Here is a 5,818-nt window from a genome sequence, read left to right on the forward strand (position 1 = left end):
AGTAACGTATTTAATTTATTTTTTAGCTTTAATATAAAATAAAGATTTAATTATTCTGTTGGTCCTTACAGTTTTATTAAATTTGTAATTAAATTTTTATACGTTTTTATTAATTGTATTTTATACAATTTTTAATTTTTTCGTATCGAAAACGCTAAAATTAACGGAATATTTTTCCTAAAAAATATGTTATTAAAGATCTATTTAGATTTCAAGAAGTATTACGGCGACTTCATATACTTAATAATAAAATAGGAGTCTTTGACTCGAAACCGTAGTGCTATTTTTTTTTTTGAAAAGTCGGAAAAATACTTTATCTTGAAAACAAACAAGTATATACATATATACAAAAGTTCTTACATAAATAGCTTATGAATATAATATACATACAAAACATACAATTCTTATCCCTCTTACAAAATATAATAACGATGGCGAGGGATAAATAAATAATAACTAAAACAATAACATCGAATAAACAAAACGCAATAAAACTATTCATGAGCCTCGTCATCCCTCTCCTGAAAAGATAAAGTTGTGTGGGGTGAGAATCTATCCATACGGTCTCACCACAGAATTTTCAGAATTGTCATAAGAAGATATTTAATAAGAAAATCTTTTTCAAGCTTAGTGATTATCGTTGTCTTATGAATCCTTTGAAAATTGATGGTTTAACCATAAAAAATTTCAAAACCCTTTCAAAAGAAATCAGTTAATTATCTAGAAATCCAAACTCACTTTTCAAGTAAAAGAATCTTAAAAGTTTTCAAACAGTATGAATGACCAACCTGTTCCAAACATAGGTTCATTAAGTCTATGTTGAACCAGCTTGATATTTCATACTTTACTAAACCACAACACAACCCAAACATGGTCTTCGCCCTACCTCATGATCAACCACGACCCTAGGCCTAAACAATCCAAACAACAGCCAATTCACCACAATCCAACCAAGTTTCAGTCACAAACACAAGTAGAAAAGTTCAAGTACAATCAAGCAGTTACATCAAGTAGAGCAATTGACAATTAAACATAATTATTCACATAGTCAAACCAAGTACAATATGCACACTTAAACAATGTCACATAGATGCATATGATGAATGCCTGCCCTATGGCTGATGAGTCTCATCTGTCGGTTATCAAGCCAACCTGACAAGTCCGGTTTGCTAAACCCTAGAACTGTCCCCCATGAGTCTATGCATAGCTTTTTCTCATATATATATCAAATCGCTCAATGGGGGTACCATTCCCGAGAATTTATAAGTGCCCGGTCACCCTTACGTCGTAGGGTCAACAGAGTATCGAGTCTCAACTTGGAGCAAGTGGTGGCAAGCCACTGCGTCTACCCAGAGAAACTCGTGTCTCAGATAATTCAAATAAATAAGCCATATGAATATTTCAATCATAATTCATCAATATCCATATCATCCTCAATATCATCGTTATTCATCAATTTATATCTCATTTTCAAATTCATTCAGTAATTATACTTTAACCAATCCTCATCATTCTTCATTCAAATTCAATAATCGTCATCCATCCTCCCATTCCGTTCATCAACAATCTCAGTTCAAAACATAATTCATTCTTTTCTAAATAAATCAAACTTAAAACATATAAATTTTAAAACCAAATCTTTTTAAATAATTACCTCAAACGAACCTTCCAATTTTTATAAAATTTCGGTAGAATCTCCTCTAAAACTTAGACTCTGCCACCCTTTTCGGGTCCCATCCAAACATTCCTCAAACCCTTTTCAACCATTTCCAAATCTCAATCATTTTCTAAAATTCAACCAGTTCCAATATCAAATTATTTTCAAATCGAACCAATTCCAATAATAAATCTTTTTTAAAATCAAACCAGCTCAAATATTAAATCATTTATAAAATCAGACTAGCTCAAAATCAAACCGCTTCCAGAATCAATTTATTTTCAAATCTCAAATCATTTCCAAAGTCGATTCATTTACATTATCAAATTAACTCCAAAACCAAGAAAAATCACTTTTCATAATAATCAAGTAAATAACTTTTCAAACCAATTTCTTATCAATAACCGTACACCACTCAAGCAATCAAGCAACCATTAATTCAGTCTAGCATACAACCACATCCACAAGACAAACATAATCACAGAAGTATATTTTTTGCATCAATATCTATTTATAACAACTCTGTAATATAAAATAAATTTTAAGAAAAACCCCTACCTCGTTCGCGACTAAATTACGCGACAAAATGCGTTTCTATTCTTATCTCGCAGCAACGACATCAATACTAACCATCCCTGCAGCAGTCACAGCCTCTAAACACAGCACGCAAGAACCATAGCTCAACCCTAATACATTAACGTCGCGTAAAACTCAATAATCTATAACAGAACAGCAACAAAGAGGAGTTTTCAGAGTAAAAAGACTTACCGGACCACTAGGAAGAAAGAACAAGGACAGCAGCACCTCCAGCGGTGCTTCCTGGTGACCATGCACGGCGGCTACAACCACGGCAGCGGCTGGAAGATCGACGGCCATGGAAGCAGCAGCAGCGGAGTCCCATCGCGTTTTCTCCCTCTCCGTGATTTCCTCCTCTCTCCTCGAAGCTCGACGGCGGCAACACTTCAAAGCGACGGCGACAGATCCGGCGGCGACAAGAGTCATAGTGACGGCGCGAAACGGCGATCCTTCCTGCGACGGCTCTGGGCAGAACGGTGCGCCTTCCTCTTGTTCGCGAACCTCCATAGACAGCGGCTTGGTGGCGGCATCTTCTTCTTCCTTAGCTCCCTCACGCGGCTCGCTCCCTCTCTCTCAATCGACGCTCTCTCTCTCTCCGGCGATGGTGGCGCAGCGGCAGCACGCAGCACGTCCCCTCCTCCCTACCCGATCTCCCTTCTCCCTCGGACTCCCCCCTTTCCCTCTCCTTTCTTTCCTGTTTCTAATTTTCCCCTTCTTTTCTTTCTTTTTTCGATGAGTGAGGACTTTTGGGGGTGAATGGTGGCTGTTAGGGTTAAATTAGGGTTAGGGTTTCAATTTGAAAATTTTTGGGTAGTTTAGTAATTTTAATAAAATTAAGAGTAATAGAATAATTGAAAACTTATTTTAATCCAACACTAATATTTATTAAAAATACTATTTAATTATCAATTTACATATTATTCTCAAATAAATAATTCTAATTCGATAACTATAGATAATATAATTAATTTTCTTTATTCATGAAAATTAAAGTATTAATTTCTAAAATCACAATTATTTAAATCAAATCATGTAAATTCTTATTATTTTATGATTCCTAAATTTTATAATTTAAATATGAAAATTATCCAATAATTATAAAATTAGATAAAATTTCTAATTTTTCTTTATTCATAAAAATTAAAGTATTAATTTCTAAAATCACAATTATTTAAATCAAATCATGTAAATTCTTATTATTTTATGATTCCTAAATTTTATAATTTAAATATGAAAATTATCCAATAATTATAAAATTAGATAAAATTTCTAATTTAATTATCAAAACTTGATTTAGTTAGCTTTAATAAAATAATTTTCGAAATTAAAATCTTTAATGAATAAATAAATTGAAATTAACTCATAATAAAATTTTCTAAAAATTCTGAGTCTTACATTAACTGTGAAAAATAAAATTAGTTCGATATCTACAAAAAAATAGGTTAATTATTTGACAAAATGACTTTTTTTTTATCGTCTTATAGAACTAACTCAACCTTTTAATACAATTTTTAATTGTCTAATGAAATTATCAAAAATATTTTGGCAGTTTCAAACTAATAAACTATGATTGATGTAAATTTTAATATTGATATATTGCGTCAATTTTAAACCGCTATAAAATAAACTGACGTAATATTTCGATATAGCAACAGTTATATCAGCGATTATTAAAAATTATCGCGAATTTTAATCCCCGCAAATTAAAGAATGATGGTCATTTAAACGTTAGAAATCTATTTTGTGGCGGTTTAAAATTGCTACAAAATCTTATAAAACCACAATTAAATCTCGATGTATTTGTAGTGTGATATAGGTAGTTAATTACCATTGTTGTAGCTTAATGGCTAGTAACATTACACTAACGATATATAACGAAACTTGACTCCTGGATAGACTAAATTAAACTATTCAACTCTATAAATTAAATTTAGTCTATCGAAGAATTAAGAGTTAAGTAGTGTCTTAGTGTGAGACAAAATTAAGTTCAACACCCTTAGTTTCATGGAACTAATTAACAACTATACTATTATATTGACAACTAACTACATACATAGGCATTCTGTTAACTAGATTAGTGACAGAAAAAAAAATTAATTAAGATATTTGAAACTTAGAAACTAGACTAATTATCAGGTGAAAACTCAATATACATATCAAACCCTATCTTGACATATATATTTCAACACAAAATATACATGGAAAAGTATAGGGAGCCAATAGAATATTTGTACAATGTGTATAATGGAGGTTTAGAGAGTATTAGAGATATAACCATTAGTGTTACCTTTTTCCATCGGTGTAAACTTTTGGGATGAGTGGTATTATGATATAGTATTAGAGCTCTAGATCCGAAAGGTTAAGAGTTCGATCCTTAGTGATCCTCAAAATTAGCTTAAATTTTGTAACTCATATAACCCATTGTACAAATCAGCCATTGACTCCCTAGCAGGACTCTATATACATATTTTTGCATTGCATCGATTCTCCACAAAATTTTAAAACAAAAATATTGAAAAATGAAAACATAAAATAAAAGCGTAAAAGCTTTGAGTTGTTACATATATTATTAGCTATATAATACATAATTAGGTTAACGTAAAAGTAAATAAATAGGGAAAATTAAAGAAGCAAAACTAGTTCAAAATTGACCAAACGAGTGATACATTGTCCACTTAGCTTATTAATTGACACGATTCATTCATTGCATAATGCATATAATATAATCTTGAAATTATAATTAACATATTCTGTGTATGTAATGCTATATGGATAGATATAGCTACAGCAACACACACAAACACACTGTTTTTGTGACAAACTGAACGCCATTAAAAATTAAGAATATAGAACATATTCTTAATCTAATCAGAAGAAACGTTTCAAACGCGCACTGTTTGCTTTTTATTATATTTATATATATGTCATTATGTGAAGCACAAAATCCACATTGACGTTGATGCCAAATGCACTCTTAATTCTCACATGGTATATGCAAAAAATAAATAAATAAATAAATAAAAAAGGAAGTCAGATATTTTATTCACCGAATAACTTCTATAAGCATTTTAGTTTTTCTTATGATAGATAAAAGCTTATGACATATTTGATTAGTCACGATCAAGCTGGAAACCTGTGTCTCAAGCCTATTCAATTGCAATCTATCTTATCATTTGTTTTAATAAATTATATTCTCCTTTTTAATATATTGTGGCTATTTTTTTTTCTCTCATTTTTCCCTCAAGATTCACCAAATTAAATCTCCGTTTTACAAGTGATATGGATCAACAAGAGATAAAAAGATGAAGTTGTAGGGAGGGAATAAATTTGAAGGGGAGAAATAATACATGTATCACTTTTGATTTGTGTACATTAAAAATGGCATATATATCTTTTTTTGTTTTGGTATTTAATTTCTTTTTTAATGTTAATTTGTTCATCACTCATTTAGGTGTGCGGGCATTTGCCTGGAAAAAAAAATAAGATACATATATTATTTATTGTAAGGATGGATTATTTGTCTTTATATTTAAAGAAAAATTATCTTATTAGTTAATTAATTAAGTTTTATGTTAGAAAAAATTA

Source organism: Arachis ipaensis, chromosome B06 (genome assembly GCF_000816755.2).
Source record: "Arachis ipaensis cultivar K30076 chromosome B06, Araip1.1, whole genome shotgun sequence".
Taxonomy (NCBI): domain Eukaryota; kingdom Viridiplantae; phylum Streptophyta; class Magnoliopsida; order Fabales; family Fabaceae; genus Arachis; species Arachis ipaensis.